This window comes from Petaurus breviceps, unplaced genomic scaffold (genome assembly GCF_028583685.1).
Source record: "Petaurus breviceps papuanus isolate PSGF00001 unplaced genomic scaffold, PetGlider_PUasm1.0 90686, whole genome shotgun sequence".
Taxonomy (NCBI): domain Eukaryota; kingdom Metazoa; phylum Chordata; class Mammalia; order Diprotodontia; family Petauridae; genus Petaurus; species Petaurus breviceps.
In genome coordinates, this window is record NW_027187309.1 from 5,365,010 (window position 1) to 5,389,758 (window position 24,749).

The 24,749-nt window shown below is 35.0% G+C and overlaps 1 protein-coding gene and 1 long non-coding RNA gene across 2 annotated transcripts in view; one reads left to right on the forward strand and one right to left on the reverse strand.

Annotated features, from left to right (window-relative positions):
* Positions 1-24,749, reverse strand: part of CSMD1 (CUB and Sushi multiple domains 1) — a 2,654,573-nt gene that overhangs the window by 512,835 nt on the left and 2,116,989 nt on the right. The window lies entirely within an intron of this gene.
* LOC138144108 (uncharacterized) overlaps positions 18,497-24,749 on the forward strand; it is a 130,853-nt gene continuing 124,600 nt past the window's right edge. Inside the window, exon 1 of the long non-coding RNA XR_011163861.1 lies at positions 18,497-18,636. This is a non-coding gene — a long non-coding RNA (uncharacterized lncRNA). The remainder of the gene's footprint in view (positions 18,637-24,749) is intronic.

Here is a 24,749-nt window from a genome sequence, read left to right on the forward strand (position 1 = left end):
TGACAAGAATACACAGGAGAGGTAATGAGGGTATTGACTAGGAAGTCTGTAGTGTGAGGAGAAAAAAAGGGAAAATATGTAAGATGTTGAGGATGAAGATTTGGCAAATTAGACTTACAAGTAAGGGAAATGGAAGAGTTGAGGATGACAAGTAGGTTAAGAAACTCAGTACCTAGAATGATAGTACCCTCAGCTGAAATAAGGAGGTTAGGCCAAAGGATGTATTGAGGGGGAAAGAATGTGTTAGAATACTTTAGATATGTTCAGTATTATCTGTGGTATCCAGAATGGTGCAGGGCACCAAATAACTACCTAAGAAACGTGTAAATTTTTTTAATAGCTTAGATCAAACAAAGAAATGTGAATATATTCAATTCAATTCAAAATATGAAAACAAGAACTCTATCTATTAACCACCTACTATCTGCCAGATATGCATGCTAGGTGCTAGAAATACAAAGATAAAAACAGAAAAAAAAAAAGGAAAAAAAAAACCAAAACCCGTCTCTGTCTTCAACAATATTATATTTTATTGGAATGGATTCCTTCACTAAAATAAGGTTTAGCATTTTTTAAATTTAAAAGTGCTTGTGATTAAATGAAAAACTGAAGTCTTCTTAATAAACTATCTCTAAGTATTTATTACTTAAACATATAATATTTGTTCAGAAATGTTTCTTTCATAACCAAGTAACAAAGAAATGTGCCTTAGAAATTTGATTGCAACAAAAAAAGAAATTTAATTCCTACCTAATTGTGACAAATTTTATTCTCTGAGCCTTAAAATAACATTTATTATCAATAATCTACAAGCATGTTTTGCTAGTGCTACTACTGGATATTTGCTATTCTTATATAATCCTAAAATGTAAGAAGCCTACCATGTCCTCCTTTTCCATGGAGAGATAAAGCACCTGTTCTCAGTACATATTGATTTGGAAATATTCAAAGAAGTAGTAACATAATAGAATGGGAATACTCTAGATTTGCTTTGTATTATACTCAAATATTGAAATAGATCTTTACTAAACTCACTGACTTGATCACTGACCAGAGACACCTAGGTGGCTCAATGGACAGAGAAAGCTTGATCTGAACTCCAGAATAACCAAATTCAATTTTGGTCTCAGATGCTTACTAGCTGTATGACCCTGGGGAAGTCACCTAACATTGGCTTGCTTTAGTTTCTTTATCTGAAAACTGGTGATAATATAACATCTATCTGCCAGGGTTGTTGGGGGGATTGAAAAAAAAAGATAATATTTGTAAAGTTTTTTGCAAATCTTAAAATGCTATTACTGTCTACTTTTTACAGTGACACAGATCACAAACTCTTCATGACCACTCATTCTGTGTTGCTCTTATAAATGTTTTCTCATAAATTTACCATAGAGAGTCTAATTGTATCTAACCAGTATCTTGGAAGTTTTCCTTGATTTCTCCTGACATCATGAAGGTACCACTGGGAATGTTATGGCTGTCATCCTTTGACCAACCCATCTTTTCTTCCTATTATATTGTTCCTTGATGACAGCCTTTACACATGTTCTTTTTTTGGAGTTCCTCATTCATTATTTGTTGGAGAATGCTTATACCCACTTTTGTTCTCTATGAGATGTTTATTTTTAATAATAAGGGACCGCTGTAGTCCATATCTTGGTGCACAAAGCAGTAGCTGTCTGATTAAGGTTTTCAAAAGTAGGCCTTTGGAATTATGGGAATCAAGGTAATTAGAAAAATTATGCAGTTTTCCAAAAGCAATCCATTCCACTCTCCTCCTCCTCTTTAGCTAGAGACCCAACTCATCATCCATCTGTATTGTCTGTCATAAATATATCCTTCTCTCTCTCTCTGTCTCTCTTTCTGTCTCTATGTCTGCCTCTGTCTCTCCCCTCTCTCTGCCCCTAAGATTTATGTTTTATATATAAAAAAAGATTTTAATTTGGGAAGTAGACAGTCTTCCTCTATTTGGTCTTTCTTCTATGGATGGTCAGGATAAATTATTTTGAGTGATTTTTCACTGAACTTTTTCAGGAAGGGAAGGTATGCAATATCTGAGGAGTTAATATGATCAGCGGATTGTTATCTAAAAATAGGAGCATCAGGAGGACCTCACTGTTCACAAAGAATACATTTTTAATTTTAAAACTTAAAAAAAAAACAAATTCCAAATAGGCTGACTACTCACAAATATGGTGTACCATTGTACCATTCTTTTCTTTTTTTTAAATTAAGCAATCAGGGTTAAGTAACTTGCTCAAGGTTACACGGCAAGTTATTTCTGGGTGTGGTGCTGAGTGTCTGAGCCCGGGATTTGATCTCCAGGTCATCTCAACACTGGAGCCGGTGCTCTAACTCACTGAGCCACCTGGCTGCCCCATGTACCATTCTTTTCAAATATCTATTAATTGCTTCAGTTGAGAACTCCTTTTGCATATATTTTTTATTATTTATTAGGGAATGAAGTTTTTCTTTTCCCTGTGTTTAAGACATGAGACCTTTATTAGACAAACTTTCAAAAGAGAGTTTTTTTCTTCCATTTAACTGTTATAACTTCTAACTTTTGGAGCACTGATTTTGTTTGTTCAAAAACTTTTAATTTTATGTCATAAAATTGTCCATTTTATCTTCTGTAATCATCTTTATCCTTTGTTTGGTCATGGATTTTTCACTTATAAGTATGAAAAGCACTTTTTATCTTCACTTCTAATTTGTTTGATGTGACCTCTTATATCAAGGTCCATCTCTCACAATGGTCCTCTACTGAATGTTTTTTTCTTATTTCAAACTGGTTTCACTCCATTGCTTTTCTCTTCTTTATGAGACGATACTTCAGATAAACACCTATCATTATTCTTTGTAACATTTTACAAATGAGTTTATATTCTAAATTAGTGTTGCCTTTGGAAGCCATATCTCACCATTTGAAAAACAACTTGATGTTTGCTGACAAAGGAGCTTTCTAGTCTCTTTTTCTCTCCTTCTTGTGGTAATTAATTTGTGGCATGTAATTTCCTACATGAAAGAGAAGTGGAGGAAAAATTGAGAAGAGAAACGAGAATGATATAAAAAAATAATGGAAAAGTGAGTCAGCAGCCTGCTAAAGGAGACCCCAAAAAATATTTAGGAAAATAACACCTTAAAAATAGACTAACTCAAATGGCAAAAGAGACCCAAAAAGCCAATGAGGAGAAGAATGCCTTAAAAAGCCAAATTGCCCAGATGGAAAAGGAATTTCAAAAACTCACTGAGGAGCATAATTCCTTCAAAATCAGATTGGAGCAAATGGAAGCTAATGACTTTATGAGAAACCAAGATACTATAAAACAGATCCAAACAAAATGAAAAAATAGAAAGCAATGTGAAATATCTCATTGGAAAAACCACAACCTAGAAAATAGATCCAGGAGAGATAATTTTAAAATTATTGGACTACCTGAAAGCCATGACCAAAAAAAGAACCTAGAAATCATCCTTCAAGAAATTCTCAAGGAAAACTGCCCTGATATTCTAGAACCAGAGTTCAAAATAGAAACTGAAAGAATTCACTGATTGCCTCTTAAAAAAAGATCCCCAAAAGAAAACTCCTAGGAATATCATAGCTAAATTCCAGAGTTCCCAGGAGGATTGTGGAAACACAATCAGGATAACACAAGATCTAGCAGCTTCTACATTAAGGGACCTCGAAGGGCTTAGAATATGATATTCTGGAGGTCAAAGGAGCTAGGATTAAAACCTAGAATCACCTACCCAGCAAAACTGAGTATAATACTTCAGGGGAAAATATAGTCATTCAATGAAATAGAGGACTTTCAAACATTCTTGATGAAAAAACCAGAACTGAACAGAAAATGTGATTTTCAAATATAAGAAGCAAGAGAAGCATGAGAATATAAACAGGAAAAACAAATCATAACGAACTTATTAATGCTGAACTATTTTCATTTCTACACGGAAAAATGATCATTGTAACTCATGAGACTTTTCTCAATATGAGGATAGTTGAAGGGAATATACATGTTTATATGTATACATATATAGATATGTATTATAAGAGGGTGTATGTGTGTATAAATACATATGTGAGTGTGTGGATGTATGTGTACATGTATATATAGATAGAGGGCACAGGATCAATTGAATAGGAAAGGATGATATCTAAAAAATAAAATTAAGAGGTGAGAGAGGAATATAATGAGAGGAGATAGGGAGAGAAAGAATAGGTAAATTATCTCATATAAAAGAGGCAAGAGAAAACTATTACAAGGGAGGGGAAGAATAGTAAGGTGAAAGGGAAGGGTCAACCACACTCTCATTGAATTTGGCTTAAGGAGGGTATAACATGCACACTAAATTGGGTATCTTAACCCCTGTAGGGTTAAGAGGGAAGATGATAGAAGGGAGGGCAGATTGGGGAAGAGGGGAGTTAGAAGTACACACTTTTGAAAAGGGACAGGGTCAAAGTAGAAAATACATTAATTGGGTGTGGGATAGGATGGAGGTAAATATAGTTAGTCTTTCACAATATATCTACTATGGAAACGTTTTGCATAAGTACACATGTACAACCTATATTGAATTGCTTATGTTCCCAGTGGGGATGGGTGAGGAGGGAAGAAGGGAAAGAATCTGGAAATCAAAGTTTTAAAAACAAATTGTTTTTTTACATGCAACTGGGAAATAAGATACACAGGTATACAAGTACTGGGGCATAGAAATCCTTTTTGCCCTACAAGAAAGTTAGAATAGGGATGGGGGAGGATATAAGAGAGAGGAGATTAGGGGAAGGTGTATTCAGTAGGCTCACTATTTTGGGGTGGGAGTAGGGGGAAGACAGAGCGAAAATTTGTAAGTCAAAACCTCATAGAAATGAATATTGAAAACTAAAAATAAACATTAAAAAAGTACCAGAAAAAAAATTTTAAAAAGAAGAGAACACACTTTTATGATTAGGGAGAGATATCTCTAAGTGGGACAGCTTTGGAGGTAATATACTTACTTTATTATACAAAAAAATAAGGTACACATAATGGAGAATTTTTTTTTCAAGTATAGTCCTTTGTTTCTGTTCTTTGTGTAAGTATATATTCATAGTGCTAGTGTTTGTCAAATTCAGAGTAATGAAAAATATATCTTAAAGGGACAATAAGAGTACAAAAAGACTTTTAACAATAGGAACTGGCCAAACATAAAATGACCATTTGAGTGATGTCCCCTTGTAGGTGGCTCAGGCCTTTGCCTGCCTATAGCAGAAGAAAGAAAAGTTTGAATTTTAAGCTTTTGAATTGTGTTTTGCTGAACATCTGGGTCTCAGCTTACTTGCTAAAGCAAGATGGGGATAGTTTATTGGTCTGGGAAGGTACTGTGGATGCCTAGACCACACTTAGTTCTTTGATGTATTTGAGTTTATTCATTTTTCCTATTGTTAGGGTCAAAGAACCCTACAGAGTTATACCATGTTTTTTCCAGAAAATTCCACTGAAATTCAACAGGAATAGGAGAAAGGGTACAATTTCATCACTGTGTGGAAACACCATAAATCAAGATTTGGATTGCATAAATAAACACTAAACTCTGAGGCAAATGAGACAAGTGCTGCTATCCACAAAGGGTGAGACTGAAGAGAAAGGTAGTTAGTTCTCTGAAAACAAGAGGAAGGTTGTTATTATCCCTGGATATCTTCTAATATTGGGTAATTATATGCCTGACATAACTTTGTCTTTATCACTGAATAAGATCAGGCAGTTCCCCCTGGTATTATATATTCAAGAGTCCTTACAAGATGTACCATTAGGGATAATAATAAAGTTTTAATTTTATATAAAGCAAAGTATCAAATAGGCTCTACCATAGGTATTTTCCAATATCATGGTGAATGTTTAGTGCAAATACCAATGGAAAACACTAAAATCCTTTACCTGCCCTATTTGTTGGCCAGTTAATAGTCAGGGAACATTTATTAAGCACCTACTATGTACCAGACACTTTACTGAGTTCTGGGGATACATGTAAAAAAATAAAGACAATCTCTGCCCTCAAAGAGCTTATGATCTAATAAAGGAAAGCAACACACAAAAGAAAGATGAAAAGGGGTAGTTGGGAAGTAGGAGGGATGCCTGGCATGGGGGAATGATGAAGAATTCTGACCTGCTAGAAAATAAAAAGCTGGATGACCTGTGTTACATCTTAAATGAAAGAGTTCTCCACCCTGCCCTATAATTACAGAGGTCTCATCAGCAAAGGGTGCTGAAGAGATTGAGAACCAAGGCTGATGTGATCTTAACAGGATAAAAACATTTTTGGTGGCATGATGGAAAAGTTCAAAGGAGAACAGCTATATGGGAAATGACACTGTGACGATGACATCAAGTTCATTAGAAAGTCCCCTAAGTTAGCTCCGTGATCACTCAAATGACTTCAGCTGACCCATCCATAAAAAAGTGAATAATATATGGTGTCCAGACTTATGATAGACTACACATAGACCTAGCCTATCATTACAAATCAGTACGAATTCATACACTGGTATGAATCATTAGTCAGACAGGAGAAGAGCAGACCAGACAGCTTTTTGGAAATTGCACAATTCTTTTCAACAACCCAATGTTCTTAAATATTTTGCTGAAATTTTAAAAATATCTATCTCTTTAACATTATACTTCTGACAATTTTCTATGACTATGGATTAAAGAACATCCAGTCTCTAAAGAATTAAAGTTAAAGTTGATGAAAAGATAAAAGGTATTATGAGCACTAGTGAGCTACAATATATTACAAATAAAGGATTAGAGAGGAAAAGTTGTATTAAGAATATTGTCAGAGAGATATGCAAAAAGTAGCAAGAGTGAGAGATAACTGATGAAGAGAGCACATATGCTCTGTTGATACGAATATAATAACTTAAGAATTAAAGGACTATCATGTCCCAACCCTGCCCCTCCCCCCTCACAATGAAAAGATTCATGGAAGGACATGGATTAGATTCTCATATAATGAGAGGGCAGGGCCAAGTTATAATTGGCCCCAGAGATGGGAGTTGCCATATCACTGAGGTTACTGATTCATTGAAGTATTAACATATAAGACATTCACAATTCTCTAAGCTATTGGATTGGAATATTGTAGAGAGGTTTCCTCTTCTTGTATAGTTTGAACCAGATGATATCTAGTGTCCTTTCTTACTCTAAGAATGTGTCATTTTATGATATTGAGCAAAGAGAAAAATATACTTTTTTTTTACTTCCCTTCCAATGATTTGGTGTTATGAAGGATTAAGAACACCGCCACAACATAGTTTAAAAATGTGAAAGAAAACCATCATTCCACTATACAGTTTTAAAGTTTTTATTTTGCTTCCAGAATTTAATCAATTTAATATCCCTGGGAAACTATTACTACTGCCTAAAGGGTACAACTAGCAGAGTGTTGATGAATTAATGGTCACCATAGGAACTCCTGTCAGTTTTCCTCTGCAACATAGGTAGATTCTTTTATTTCTTTTCAATTCCAGGGTTCTTTTTACTCAATTTATTTTCACTCTATTTATTTGTTTTACTACTATTTTTCAAATAACATTTTATTCTGCCCAATTATGCATAAAAACAATTTTCAACATTTGTTTTTTAAAGTTATGCATTTCAAACTCTTTTTCTCCATTCTTTCCATCACGTCTCCCTCAGATGGTAGGCAATCTGATATAGGTTATATATGTGCAATCATCTAAAACAAATCTCCATGTTAGTCATTTTGTGGAGGAAAACATGAACCAAAAAAAAAAAGAAAGAAAGTGAAAAAGGGTATGTTTAAGTTTGTATTCAGACTCCATCATTTCTTTCTCTGGAGGTGGAAGCATTTTCCATAATGAGTCCTTTGGGATTGTCTTGTTTCTTCTTTGGTTATATTTATTTAGTTCTGAAAGAAGAAACTTGAGGTCCCCCACTAGTATAGTTTTACTGTCTATTTCCTCCTGTAACTGAATTAACTTTTCAAAAATTTGGATTCTATGCCATTTGGTACATGTATGTTTAGTATTGCTGTTGTTCTTTTTGTCCTTTGTTTTCAAAGAGGACCAAGGAATCAGGGAATGATGATATAACTTTCAGTTAGCTTTGATTTGAGTGAGGGAGGGCTGTGCAAGGTCACCAGACTCACTTTCTCTTCCTGAGACATCTGGATCCAGTGACCTGATATTCTTCAAGATGATTGGAGATGACCCAAGATGAAATGGGAGACCCTGGTCTTGTTAGGCTAAGGACTTTTCAGGTACTCACTTAGAGTGAGGTAATACCCATTTAATGAATAGGCCTCTTTAAGAAGTGAATCAGGGGATGGCCCCTTTAAATGGAAAAAAAAGAAGAAAAGAAAAAATCAAGCTGGGAGGGGAAGACCCTCAGGCCTGCTGTTGAAAGGAGAAACAGTTATCATTGACATTCACTCTAGGGGAGGAAGGAAGGAAGGAAGGAAGGAAGGAAGGAAGGAAGGAAGGAGGAAGGAAGGAAGGAAGGAAGGAAGGAAGGAAGGAAGGACTCTAGCCATTAAACCCCAAGTTAAGTGGGCAGCTTCTGGCAATCACAATTTACCTTCCTCTGGAGAGGAAAAGGAGAGGGAGAGGGAGGAGAGGGAAAAGGAGAGAAAAAGCAAGAGGATGAGCTGAGTTACCCAAAGAGCTGGGGCCCCATTCAGGCAGCTCAGTCTACTCACAGGTTGTGTTTGTCCTTTGTTTTTCTAAGAGGATTATGGCATCAGAGAAATGATGAAGTGATTTGAAGTTGGCTTTGATTTGTGGGAGAGTTGTGCAAGGTCACCAGCCTCACTTTCTCCTCCTGAGTCATCTGGATCCAGTGATCTCATGTTTAGTATCTATATTACTTCATTATCTATGTTAACTTTTAGCAAAATATAGTTTCCTTCCTTATCTCTTTGAATTAGGTCTAGTTTTGCTTTTGTTTTGTTTGAGATAATGATTGCTACCCCTGCTTTTTTTTTAACTTTAGCTGAAGAATTATAGATTCTAATCCAACCCCTTAATTTTAACCTGTGTGTCTTTCTACTTCAAATGTGCTTACTCTAATCAACATATTGTAGGATTCTATTTTTTAATCCACTCTACTATCTGCTTTCCTTTTATGGGTGAGTTCATTCCTTTCACAACTGGGGGACAGGTACTAGATCACTGATCCATTTGTATAGGGAATTCTAAATAAGAAAACTCACACTGCCAAAGCAGATTGACATCATCTGTTCTTTAAACTTCTCATCTTGAGGAGTTTCATTGGGCAACTCAAGTAATTTCTTCAGGGTCCCACAGTGAGTGATCTCTGCAGGGTCAGAAATGGGCTTTGAAACCAGACTTTGAAGACTTTGAGGCCAGCCTTCTACACACTATGCTAGGTTGCCTCTTGCACATAGTAGGTTTTCAATAAATATCTGAATAATGAATGAATAAAGAAAAATGACTATGAAGAAAAGGATAAAAATTACAACCTAATTTTGGTTATACTTGTGACAGATTAGACCTTCCCTTATTCCTCTAAACCACTTTCTTTCTCTATAGCTACTTCTCTCCCTCTCCTTAGAAAAAGTTAGATCAATGCTAATGCACTCTAAGTAAACTATTTTTAATTAGGAGTGATTTGGAATACTAAATTAATTTCTGACTAGTCTTTTAAAGGATACTTCAATCAATTAATCAACAAGCCTTTATTAAGTATTTATTATGTTCTATGTTCTATGCTAAGCACTAGGGATATAAAAACAAAGTTGAAAAAAAATCCTTTCCCTTAAGGAGCTTATGTTGTGACAGTGGGGACAATATGAACATATAAAAATACCATATTACATGAAATACACAAAATGAACACAAAATAGTTTTGCCTTCACAGCTTAGGGACTAGAACAGGCTTAATGGAGAAGTTGGCTTGAGCTGAGTCTTGAGGGAAATGAGGGATTCTAAGTAGTAGAAGTGAAGTGGAAGAGCATTCCAGAGATGGGGGACAGCCAGTATAAAGGCACAGGGCCAGGAGATGAGATGTCACAAGCATGCAATAGCAAGCAAGCCAACAGGTCATTCCTATTTCTGTATTCTTTGCCACTAAGCTAGCTGAGTTCAAGAAACAGAGACCTTTAGCAGTTTCCTCAATCTCTTTTACTTTCCCAGTCTTCCCTGGTCTCCTCGAATACATTAATTAGCATTTCTGTTTTGGTATCTTCAAGATCCGAGATTATAGAATACCAGGTTTTCTTTTCTTGTTTGGGGAGCTGGTGAAATCTTCAAAGTCAATTATAACTGCTTTTGAGTACTTCTCAAACTATTGTTTTGTAATTTATGAAAAGGAATTCTTAGTTATTTCCTATGGTTTTCAGTTGGAAGGAGAAATTTCTTCCTACATCCAGTCATTTATATATCTTTATCAAACCTCTTCCCCAGAATGTTCCATTGGGCTTCTGAGGTGGGGGGAAAAGCACAATAAAAAGCTAAATAAGATGTCAGTTTCTGAAAATTATTTCAAAAGATTTCTCAGACATATCTCAGTAGTTAAAGCCACTCTTTGAAAACACTTTTAAGATTTAGAATACTTTTTTTTTTTTTTTGCTTTTTGGAGGGCAATTGGGGTTAAGTAACTTGCCCAAGGTTACATGGCTAGTTTATTTGTGTGCATGTTAAGTGTCTGAGGCCAGAACCAAACTCGGGTCCTCTTGACTCTGGGGCTGGTGCTTTACTTGCTGCGCCACCTAGCCACCCCCTAGAATACTTTCAATAGTATAACAGTATGATTTTCAGGGGGATGGGGACTAGAACCATCACCTATTAAAGAAGAGGTTCATAGGTTTCATTGTGCTACCAAAAGCTCCATGACACACTGAAAATTCAAAACCTCTACACCAGTATCAGGCATTTCCAGGTCTGCCCCCAACCCCATTTTAAGATATTTTGAATCACTAACATGCATTTTTTTTTTTTTAGCATTTATGACTGTTAGGATGCTGTTTAAGGGCATGCTGTTTAAGGACCAAAGTCACTGTAATTTTCAGGCTCAATATTCTCATTAACCTCAACATTCACTTATAACACTTGATCTAATTGCATAGCATATTAATTCCAAATAAGGAGTTATTTCCATTTCCAGGAATGCTCCTAAAACATTTACTTAGTAAGAAATAATTATTCCCTTTGTCAGGGTTAGAGGCTTTCCTCAAAATTACTTCCATTATTTCAAGCTTCTACTCCCTATTCAATTCCTAGAGGGAGGGGGAAAAAAAAAAGGCTGTACTGTTTGTCTTGAACACTTAACATTTCATCTTCCATGTTTATCCCTTTGCACAGGCTTTCTTCTATGTTTAGAATGAATAATTTCTAATTATAATAATAGCTAATATTTATATAGTAATAACAATATTCCAGACACTATGCTAAGGACTTTATAATTACTCCCTCATTTGATCCTCACAACAACACGGGAGGGGAGGTATTACTATGATACCCATTTTACAGATGAGGAAACTGAGGCAAATAGTGGTCAAGTGACTTGCCTAGGGTCACACAGCTAATTCCTACTTGAAGCCAAATCTGAATTCAGATCTTCCTGACTCCATGCTGAGCCCCCAAGGCACCATCTAGCTGTTTGTAATTAACTTCTTAAACTCTTAGAATCTCAGAACTCCTTCAGATATCAGCTTAAGTACTACCTTCTACCTGAGGCTTTTTCTAATCCCCTCAATTGCCTAGTCTTCCCTCATTCCCCAACACTACAAAAATGATCTTATATGTATTTTGTATATCTATATAGCTTTATTTATCTACTTATGTGTGTGCATGTTTCTTCTAATAGAATACAATAATTGCCTTTGAAGGCAAGGACTATATTTGGTTTTGAATCCACACTTTTAAGCACATAGTCCCCCACTCTATTTTCTTTCACTCATATTTCTTAGTGTGAAGTGGCCCTTCTCCTTGACATCCCTGAGTCTATCATCTCTTGGTATTTTGGCAAATTGTTCCCATTAACATCCTTGCTACATCCCCTATCTTCTGTCATATCTAATGTCACCTTCCCTATTGACTACAAACAAGGACATTGTTAAAAACAACCTGTTCTTCATCTGACCGTGCCTCCTCGCTACAATCCCACATCTCTCCTTACCTCAGCTAAACTGCTCAAGGAAGCCATTTCCACTAGTTGCTTCTACTTCCTCTCCTCTTGCTCTGTTCTAAACTTTTCATCCTGGATCCTAGCCCCCATCATTCTGCTGAAAAAGTTCTCTACAAGGTTTATCAGTGTTCTCTTAATTGCCAAATGTAATCACTTTTTCTTATTCACCTTGACCTCTCTGCCTCCTTGGCCATTGTTGATCACTGTCTCTTCCTAAACACTTTCTTCTCTCTAGGTTTTCATCACACTGGTCTCTCCTGTTGCCCCTCTACTTTATCCGACTGTTCCTTCTCATTCTCCTTTGCTGATTTTTTATTCTTACCATGTCCATTAACTGTGGACAGCATATTCCTAGACTTTGCCCTGGATCCCCTTCTCTTCCAAGTCTATATTATTTCTCTTAATGATCTCATCAGCTCTCATTCTTTTAATTATCATCTCTATGCAGATGATTACTAGATCTACATATGCAGCACTATTCTTTCTCCTGAGCTTTAGTCCCACATTACAAAACATCTTTTGGACATTTTGAACTGCATTTCCCACAGGCATCTCAAATTTAACATGTCCACAACAGAACTCATTATTGTGAACCCTTTCCTTTTCTCAACTTTCACTTTTTCAATATTTTCTGTCAGTTTGCCATCATCTTCCCAGTCAAAAAGTCTCAAGCCTCTGTATCATTCTCAATTCACTAGTACTCAGGACATAAATATCATTTCTTGTCAAATCTTGTCATTTCTAGTTTTATTTTTTAAATATGTCTCCTCCTCCCTATTCACATAATCACTACCTAGTAGACCCTCAGCACTTTTCTTTCCTGCTGTATTGCAATAGCCATCTGTAACAGCAACCACATTGGCATACCCAGGATGGTTGCTAGCACAGGTTCTCAGATCTGCTTTACTGGGAAAGACAGCTGTTTAAGGGGTCAACAATCTTTTTAAATTACATTCACTAGTTCAGGGTAAAAGTCAGCACCCTAAACTTCAGAGAAATACCAACAGAGAAAATACAAGCAGAGGAATAAAGACCAACAGACAAAGCTCTGACTGCCTGAATCAACTATATACTTTACATACATCCCTGGATTGAGAGAGCCTTTACATCTGAGCAGTCAGGGAGCTCTGAACATATGGCCACTCAGATTCTCAACCAGAGAATCACAAGATCCTTCTCATAAGCTACCTCCCAAAGCAAAATACCAATTCAAAGTATATATACTTCTCAGAGTCAGAAGATATCACCCTCCTGAATCAGTACCTAATTAGAAATTCTATAAAAGTCTTCCAACAAGCAAGCCTCCCCTAAGCAAGCTTCACTTAATGGACCTACTGATGATGATCTGGGAAGATCTTAAGTCCCATTAACATTACACCATCTAATTGGTCTTCCTACCACAAGGCAGATCTCTGCTCACTCCAATCTGTCTCCTATTCTTTTTCAATGTTTTTAAAGTACCAGTTTGACCATGTCACTCCCCCTACTCAATACACTTAAATAGTTCCCTCTTAGAGTACCTCCATTATCAAATAAAATCATATAAAATCCTTTGCTTTATATTTAAAACCCTTCATAATTTAAAGCTCCTTCCTATTTTTCTAGTTGTCTTAGACTTCAATTCCTTACAAACACTCTACAATGCAGCCAATAAACAAGCATTTATTAAGTACTTACTACAGACCAAGCACTACACTAGTCACTAGATTCAACTTTAGTGATTTACTAACTTTTCCTCATATATAACATCCCATCTCCTATACCTTTGTTATCTGCTGTTATATTCCTCATGCTTGGAATCCTGACACCCCTCACTTTTACCTCTTATCTTTCTGGATTCCTTCAAGTCTCAGATTAAATCTATCTTTGTTAAGAGGTCTTAATTGTCATCTACTCTCTAAAAGTCTTATATGTGCATATTTATTTACATGTCTCTCCATTAGAAGGGGAGCTCCTTGACGGCAGTGTTTTTGCCTTCTTTTCATGCTCAGTGCTTAACACAGTGCTAGGAATATAGTAGGAACTTAATAAAGATTGATTGATTCAGAATTAAAAGACTTTGATTCAAGGTCTATCTTTAATCATTACTAACTATATGACTACAGAAGAATCACTTCACTTTTCTGAGCTTCAGTTTCTCCACCTGTAAAATTGGTATAATCCTGACACTGTCTTCCTTACACTGTTACTGTGAGCTTCTTTGTACCTCAAAGTACTAAATAAATGAGTTGTCATTAACTTGAATGTGTGAATATTTTATAAATTTTCTCTAAAATTCTGATTTATTAAGCTTTTACTGAGATATTCATATGGCAAAGTGCTTACATTTAAGTAAAATATGAAAGTGAGCTAGACAAAAGATCTGCCAAATTCTAATTTGGAAAGTACAACAGCCTAGTATTTGCTTATCTTTACCATCTCATCCCTAAAGGTTGGAGATATGCCCCTAACTCCACAAGAAATTTTCAATACCTTTGAATTCCAAATTTATTTAATAAAAACATAGGACCTCTGATGTGAAAGAATACTTTCAAGTCATCTATTCCAACTACTATCCCTCTAAGGCTACCTTTTATTTATTCTGTATATTTATGTGCCCATATATATAATGTAACCTCTATTAGAAAGTAAGTTCATTGAGGGCAGGGACTGTTTTTGATTTCTTTGGATTCTCATTGCTTAGCACAGTGCCTAACACATAACATATAAACACTTGAACACGAATTTCCCTCCTCCTTTTCAATTTTGGATTCTAACCTTCTGTAATATTTTTGTATACTTACATTGATATCTTAATATGGTAGCTATCCCTCCAATTTCATATTATTTGTTAATTTTATAAACATGCTATCTGCATCTTCATCTTGGTCAATTATAAAAGTATGCAGCACAACATGGCTAAAGACAGATCCCCAGAAATATCACATTATGATTTTCCTTCTACATTGGCATTGATCTATTAATAAGAATCATTCACATAAATAGTACTTTACATACATTATTTCATTTGGTCCTTACAACATCACCGTCAGGTAAACAGAATAGCTGTCATTATCCCTATGTTATGAATGAAGAAACTGTGGCTCAGAAAAAGCTAAAAATATTGTATTTAGGAGCCAAATCTAGTTCTTTGTTGATTATAAATCCACTTCTCTTTCCATTACAATTCTAACAGTCATTAAACTTCTTAAGAATCCTCTTAACACTGCTATCTACTGCACTTCTCTTCCACTTATTCACAAAGATAATATAAAAGACTTTATCAAATACTTTCTGACATATAGGTAAATGATATCTACTGTATTCCCTTGATATACCAGTCTACTAGCACTAGAAAATGCAATTTGCTAGAAATCACCTGTTTTTAATAACATTGCACTTTTAATGCTTTCCAAATACTAAAACAAAAGTCCTTCTAATAGTATGTCCTAGAATTTTGCTAAAAACACAAGTTCATCATTCTATAATTTTAGAAATCCACTCTTTTCATTTTTTAAAAAATCGAGCTATTTTGCTATTCTCTATGTTCTCCTCTTCTCGATGATTTTTCAAAGATTAGCAGCATATAGGGATTTATACTCATAAGTTCTTAGGATCAAAGGATCATAGATCCAGAATTAAAAGGGGCTTCAGAAGTCACTTCCTTTTGCATATGAATAAACGGATCCTTTCGGTGCTCTGGTATTTTTCATATGTATCTGGTTATATAAAATATTCAAAGATATCTAGGTTCTTTATTATACTCTCATTTGACTTTCTATTAACCACCTTTATTTTACCTTTCTCAAGCCAAAAACGGTTTTAAAAAATCCAAAATTTTTTTAAATAACAATTCTATTTTTGGTTTGAATTATCTCCTATGATAACAATTCAAATATTTACTATTTGTTCTGTATAAAAGTACTTCCTTTTATTTATCCTAAAATTATTTCCTCTAAATATCAAGTGTTTGCTTTTGGTTCAAGTAATATTTAAGAACAAGTTTGTGTTCACCTCATTCAGGCTATTTATGATTTGCCACAACTGCTTAGCCATTCCAGTTGCCCTTCTCTAGATTTATCTATTTTGTGTGGTGACCGGAACCGTATACAGCATTATACAACAATTCAATTGAATACAAAAATGCACAAAATAGAAAAAGAAATCAGAAATGGAAGAAATATCTAGAAAGAACAAGTTATTATATTATCAGAAAAGGAGCTAATAACTAACTACATGCCAACTAGAAGTGATCAGACGGGAAGTTTGTTAAGTTCGAAATAAATCTATAGAACAAAATCTAACATTTCTTCTGATTATGCCAAAAGATGCCTTATTAACAACAGCTACTTCAAAATCATCATTAACATGTGTATGAAAATATCAAATCAGTAAAAAAAATGTGAAATGTTGTTTTGTTGTTCTATATTTTCCTTCAATTCTTTTTAAAGCAATGAATATTGGCAATATTTTATCTTTTCTGCTTATGTACATATTATTGAGGCAGCTGAGTGGATGAAACTTTCAATTAGAAATCAAGAGATTTAGATAACTTTCTTATCACCATCACTAATTTGCTTCGGGACACTGAGTAAATCAATTAGCTTTAACTGGTGTCATTTTTCTTCTTTATAAGGAAGGTCATAATGATACTTTGCACTACCCTCCCTCCAAGAAATGGAATAAGGATTTATGATCCTGTTTGTAAGGTATCTTCACCTTGAATCAGTTGAAGGGCAATCTGTTAGCCTCTTTCTTCAGTGACAGATTTCTACATGAAGCTTTTAGATCTCTCTAAGATTTTATCATCTCATTAGAAGTATGGCAAGTTAGTTTTCTTTATTGCTGTGACAACATACTATGTAGCTATACAGATAAAAAACTTTACCTTAAAACTTCTCTTTAAAATACTAATATATGAAGCACACAATCTGCAAGTAATGTTAGAGGCTACTTCGTATTTATGCTGACAATGAACTTGTCATACCTGGGTTTGCAGTCTTTTTTGACAGTGATGGTAAAGGTGTTTTATATTATCTTCTTTGTAAAAGGCAAATAGCATATTTCATAATACAAATATTTATTACCCATGAGATATCTGAAGAAGGACTGAGACAATCTAAATTTTCTAGAGCATCTTTTGCCTCAGTGATATTTCTGCTGGTAAGTAAATCTGTTGTAAAAAATATAGCCTACAGGTTATGATTCTACAAACTCTCTTTTCAAACATGTAATTTGCAGAATTGTCTGAACAAATACAAAATACAAGGAATAATATTCTAATAGGATATTCATAACAATGAAAAATAAAATACATTGATCTACTAGTAGAAAATATTTCTGCTGCAATGGGAGGAGGTGATACACCATACCAGTAAAATGATAACTCACTAGTATAATCATAGATCCTTGTAGCACATATATATGTGTATACAGAGAGATATGCACACTTATTAACCACCTCAATTTTTATAACATAAATGGTTAATAAAATATTTTTGAGAAAGATGCTTTAAAATTATGGTTTCTTTTCTTGGAGTAGAAAAAAAGGACCCTATAAACAATTGGGATTAGAAAAGCTAATCTATTCTTAGCGTGTCAAAACCCATAAAACATATATATGTATAAACATGTGACTATATATATAGTGATATAGAGATTTGTGTGTACATTCACCTATATTCAAGTTAAACAATGTATTAAAGCACAAATGTCAGATTGCGTTTGTTGCTATAGTTTACTGAATACATTTTATTGAAGTCCTATAAAAATAATTTCAACAGTTATCTTTACATTTAAGAAAGATATCATCACCCAGGCTATGCTCTGAAGGTTCCACAAACTAACCATAGTTAAATCACTCCTGATTTTACCTATATAAAAGAATCCATAAAGACATATGGAATTGAAAGGATTCTAGGAAGAAGGTAGAGTAGGTCAGAAAATGTCAAGTTCTCAAGATTTTCCTCCCCAAAAAAGATAAAATAGCACCTTTGGGTGAACATAGAGCCACGAAAACAAATAAGAGTAGGGGCAAAACAGGGATTCTCTTGGGACAATCAGAGAAGACCTGAAGAAAAATCCCAGGACTAGATTTCCTTCCTGTGAAGATTAAACACCTCCAGGTCAAGGTTCACTTTACCAACAAGAGTCAAACTTCTTAAACAAGTGGCACATCCTGGGGTTAGGTGCATTTGGAGGCTGCCTCAGCTGCCACAGAAACTTTTACTCCTATGACATTAAGGGGAGTTAGGCATCTGACCTGCATAAGATCTAGGGAATGCTGACAAGGAATGCTAGACCCAGCTGTGCTAAAGAGGGGGGTGGGGCAACAAAGGGTTGGGTTAGAAGGTACCAGCATATGCCTGGAGAGTGCAAAAGCAGTGGGGTGGGGACACTGCTGGCTGTGAGCACCTTCAGGAGGCCGGACACCTTGGTTTAACTTCAAGGTCAGAGGGAAAAACTGAAGAGGATAAGAGGCACCATCCCCCAAACCCCAGGACTAGAGGTAATTATAAAAACTAGATTATTACACACACACAAAATGCAAAAGGCAAAGGAGAAAGAATCCTACCATAGAGAGCTATTAATAGGAATAGAGAAGGCTGTGGTTCACCCTCAGTGGAAGATACTAAAGCAAAGAAATCCTCTTCTTCCCCAAAGAGTAATGTCAAATGGTCACCAGTCCAAAAAGGAGTCATGGAAGAACTTTAAAAAGACTTTAAAAATCAAATGAGAGAGATTGAGGAAAAACTAAAAAGAAAAATAAGAATAATATAAGAAAAACAAGATTATGACAGGAAAGTCAACCAATTAGGAAAGGAGATCTAGATTTTTTTTTTAGATTTTCCCTTTTTTTTTGCTTTTTGGAGGGGGGAAGGTAGGGCAATTGGGGTTAAGTGACTTGCCCATGGTCACATGGCTAGTTTTATGTTAAGTATCTGAGGCCGCATTTGAACTCGGGTCCTTCTGACTCCAGGTCCAGTGCTCTATTCACTGTACTGCCTAGCCCCTTCCAGCCCCCCTCCCCCCCCCATCTAGAAACTTAAGGAAGAAAAATGACTCCTTGAAAATCAGAATTGGACAGGGGAAGCCAGTCAAGTTATAAGAAATAAAGAGATTAAAAATATATATATAAAGAATGAAAAAATAGAAGAGAATGTGAAACATCTCATAAGAAAAGCAATGGATCTAGAAGGGAAAACATAAGAATAATTGGATTACCTAAAAGTTCTGATCCATAAAAGGAGTCTTGATACACTAATGCAAGAAATAATTAAAGAAAATTGTCCTGAAGCATTAGAAAAAAAGGGGAAAGTAGAAATAGAAAAAATCCACCAATCACCACCTCAAGGAAAACTCACTGGAATATTATAGTTAAAACCCTAAACTCCAAAATCAAGGACAATATATTACAAACAAAAAGAAAAAAACAATTTATATATGAGGGTACCACGATAGGAATCACACAAGTTCTAGTGTTGGTGACACTAAAAGATTGCAGGTCTTAGAACATTATATATTGAAAAGCAAAAGAACTGGGCCTCTGGTAAAAAATATCATAGCCAGTGAAGATAAGCATAATTTTGAATGGAAAAAAGTGGAAATTTGATCAACTGTCAGAGTTTTAGGACTCTTGTTAGAAAAAACCCTGAACTCAATATAAGATTTGACATACAAGAACCAAGAGAAATATAAGGTACATACCAATGACCAATTACAAGGAAGTTAATAAGAAAAGAATATTTACCTTTATTGTATAGAAAGTGTAAAACCTATGTCTAAGATTATTACTAGTAATTGGGTAGCTTATAAGAAAATTGGAGTATGATACGACTTTAAAAAGTAAAACCATTCAAGAACAGCTAAAAGAGTAATTATCCTATAAAAATTAGATACTAGAGGAAGAACTAATACAGAGGAATTAGATGGGGGTGGGGGCTGGAAACCTATTTTAATCATGAATGCATTTAAGAGGGGTAAATATGATACATCTAGAAGAGTATAAAAGTCTTCTAAATTTAGAAAAGAAATAAAACTAAAAGGTTAGGTAGAGGTGAGAGGATAAAGGAGGGATCTTTAGAGGGGAGGGTGAGGGAATAGGTTAAAAGGGATGGGTATGGAAGGGTCTTTAGATTTAGGGGAATGGGGGATAAGGGAGGGAGCTTTAGATGGGAGGGGTGCTGAATGGGTTAAAGGGGAGCACAAAAGGGTGTTTAGATTTAGGGGAATAGTAAAGCAAGGGAGGGATTGCTGGAGTGAGGGTAGGTTAAGTAATAGGAGGGCAAAGTAGTGGGTAGTAGAGGAGTTAGGAGAATTAGGAAAAAAGATATGCACAAACAAAAAACTATTAGGGAGTAGAATCTCTTAGGAAAAGTAAATGTTTATATTTATATGTGTGTGTGTGTATATAAGTATACTGTATGTATAATACCTATATAGAAATATATCCATGCTCAATTGTAACCTTGGGGTGGTAGGTAGGGAGGAGAAGGGGGGAAAAGAACAAAGTAAAACTGCATAGTAGAGAACAAAAGAAAACCTACAAGGAAGCAAAGAAAAGATGGATATTTTTCAACCTAACGCACAGTATTTAGTACACAGGCTTTCTTGGAATGATAAATTATTGCTATATATTTTGAATCCTCTCCTATGTTTTGATGTGCACATGACTTTTTTTCTTGTCTTATTTTATATTTAAGTTTAATACTTAAGTTTATAATGCTTATTTTTCTTTTCTTATTATGTATTTACGTTTTAGCATTTGTCTAAAATTTTTTAAATGATAAAAAAAGAAATATGGAATTATAATATTCCCCTGTGCTTCAGGTTACTTTTCTTCATTATTTCCCTTACTTATATGCCTTAAATCCTTTTCTCATATTTCTGATTCCTGTTTCCTTAGCTGTAGCATTATATTTTATTTTAATGGTCCCATTCATATGCAGACTTTTTGTGTAAATAGTTTTCACAGACAAAATACTTTTCCATGATCCACCAATTTCCTTCTTGAATTAAAGTGGCTTTATTTGTCTGTTTTAAGTTTATCTCTAATCTCTAATGGTCTTGGCTTTTTCATCATTAATACATTTCACACCAATGTTAACTACTCTTTATTTAACTACCCCATATCTGTCTGCTTTGTAAAATTACATACCCATAATAGTTTTTGCCATATACATCCAATTAATTCTATCATATTTCTATGTTTTTCCCAATTATGTAATGTTTCAATCTTATCATTTTGGGCTTCATTTTAAATCAACCTCTCTTCTATTTATTTGTGATTTATTTTTATCCTTGAAATACCTACCCCAATGTATCCTTTCTCTTTGAAAAGTATGTCTTTCATAGTGAGGCAAAACTCTTGATTTATCTCTATATCTTGACCAAGTCATTCTGTTTTTTCTTTTTTCTCAGGTGCTGTTAATTTATTTCTTTTCATTACATATTCCTTAAGAATATGTTATTCTTATATAAAATAATAAATAATAAAATGACTAGCCCAGGAACACAACTCTTGTTCATCCCTCTGTACTAGAAGAGTACTAATGATATAATGTTGATGTCATGGTACAGTGTGTTCACCTGTGGCTGATCAATCCAATGTGAACTCAGAAGCTTTACCATTGGTCAGGCACAAATAGTCCATTTGAACATGTGGGATAGAGATGTCTCTAGATTTGCACATTTCCTTTGCGCTACTATAATTCTGCTTTGCTCCTGGAGAACAGCACCTTCTTTGACATGTAGGTATATCATGCAGGGCTGTCCTGTGTCAGTATCTCCCATGACTCACAATTAATACTAAACTTCTTCAGAGAGACCTTGAGAGTGATCTTGTACCACTCCTTCTAATGTTCTGGGAACACCTGCCTTGTGTGAGTTCTCTGAAAAATAGTCTTTTAGGCAACCATGGATTTGGCATTCAGGTTATGTGGCCAGCCCATCAGAGTTGCACTCTCTGCAGGAGAGTTTGAATGCTTGGTTGTTCAATCAAGAGAAGACCTCAGTGTCTGATACCTTATCTTTCTATGTAAACTTCAGAATCTTCCTAAAACAATTCAAATGAAAGCAAATATTCTGGCATGGTGTTGGTCGACTGTCCAGGTTTTGCAGGCATACAACAATGAGGTCAGCACAACTGCTCTGTAGATGTTCAGTCCCATAAGCAGCCTAAATACCACTTTTCTCCCATACTTCATTTAGGAGCTTCCCAAACATTGAGCTTGCATTAGAGGTAGGATTTGAAATCAAGTCTTCCTACTTCCTAAACTAACACTTTCTAACTAAAATACTGCCTCTTACATTTTAATATAGACATTTAAATAAACATATAGAAAAAGGTACAAAGTCCTGTGGGACTGAAGGCTAGGCATCTTTTAATCCTCCTTCTTCTCTATGATTATGATAAAATATGCAGAGCAGAATAGTAACATTGAAATGCGATTTGAGTAGGTAATATTTGCAAATCAGGTTTCAGTGGAAGAATTCTAATCTTTTTTTTTTCTTATAGCAATAGAAACAGATAACTAATAACGACTACTAAAATTATTAGCTCTAATTAAAACTGTCTCTGGAAAAGGATTTTCTTCCATATCAATATTTCATCAAATTAATATTATTTTATTTTTATAGCTGAAATTAATAATATATTATTGAGTGATTAATGGTTCTCATCTCTTTTCTATTCTTATGAACTGAGATACATATTTCAAAGGTGGTAGCAACACTAATTTATTGATACTAGAAGGTTTTGTTTTTTTTTAATTTCTAACATATATTTGAGTTAGCACAGGGATCTTTCTTTAAAACAAAGTAGTATGATACAAAATTACAAAGGTTGAAATACAGGTATTTTGAGAAGTTTCTCCACTGTTTTTGGTCAGGAAATATTGTGAAGTAGTTTTTCTTAATAGACCTTAATTCTTTCAATGTTCTATCCCACTCTATCCCTTGTTCAAGCATCATTTTTTCATGCCTGCTATATTTTCCTCCTTATTAAACCCCAGGCTCAAAAAGAATTGTATAAATGTATTTTTATAAGAATATAAATGACTAAGGTGACAGAACCACAAATGAACTAATTAAAACATATATTGAGTATTTACTGTTGGTCAAGCACTGGAGTTATAGATTGAAAATCTAACAACACATATAGGAAAGTAGAAAGCCAGGGAAGAGTATTTTGTTCTGAGAAATCTTAGAAGTCATAGGTATGGTAAGTAAAATCACTGGGCAGTTGACTGACATAGTTTTTCCAGTATCAATGGTAGTATTGATCTAATTATAGTTCCCAAAGCAAGAGGGAGAGGTGGAGGGGAGCTGTATACTTTCATTTAATAGCAATGGATAGAAAGAATATGATGGAGGTGGATAAGTAGAAGCATTATATGGGGATCTGGGGCTAATAATCAGAATGGTTAAGTCATAAATATTTATTAAGCACCTACTACATCTTAAGTGCCAGCGACTCAAGGAAAGACAAAAACAAAACAGCAACAATAACAAAAGTCACTGCTAGGGAGATAACAGGCAAAGAATTCTATAGAAAGAAGACATATACAGGATAACTGGAGATGATCTGAGGAAAGGCACTAGTACCAAGGTGGGGGTGGGGAAGAAAGTGAGGAAAGGCTTCATGAAGAAGGCAGGATTTTTTCCCCTGATACTTAAAGAAAGCCAAGGAAGCAAGAATGCAGCATTGAAAAGGGGGTAGGGGGAAAATTCAGGCATGAGGGGCAACCAGTGAAAATGTATGAAGTCAAGAGAAGGTGTGTCTTGGATGAAGAACAAGATGGCCAGGGTCATTGTATCACAGAGTATGTGGAGAGGAAAAGAAGAAAGATTGGAAAGGTAGGAAGCTTATAAAGAGTTTTAAAAGTCTGGGCCTCAGAATGTATGTCCCCAAACTGATTGGATTAAATACTTCCTGAACATGATCTCGGGAATAAGAACTTGCAATGACCATATGAGAACAAATCAGGGAATGGACTGGACTAAGTCACACAAGTGATGAACAGCAGAACTAGGATCTGAACCAGGTCTTCTGAGTTGAAATACAGTATTTTTCCATTTTGCTATAATCTCTTCAGGGTACTTATATTTTAAAGGAAAAGAAAATCTTAAATAAATGGATCTCTAATTATGCAACTTCGGGAATGAGCAAGATATTAGAAATGTTTTTGTTTATTTAAAAAGGAAATTTTTAGTCTTTAAAATCAAACCATGTTGCTACTTACCCAATCCTGAATTGCAGACTTAGAAGGAACTCTAGAAGTCATGTATAGAAACCTCATAGTAGTTTTAGTTTATCTGTCTTCTTAAATAAGGATGACATATTTTGGATTGACTGGAGCCTAATTTACAATCATGACCCTAATTTCTTCACCATTATTTAATGAATGATAGTCTTATGTTTTCTATTTGTTAGCTTCTGCTAACAAGTAATAGACCGATTGCTCTAAGTGGGGGATTTGGGGGGGTGGAGGGCTAGGTGGCACAGTGAATAGAGCACCAGCCCTGGAGTCAGGAGAACCTGAGTTCAAATTTGGCCTCAAGACACTTAACACTTACTAGCCATGTGACCTTGGGCAAATCACTTAACCCTAATTGCCCTGC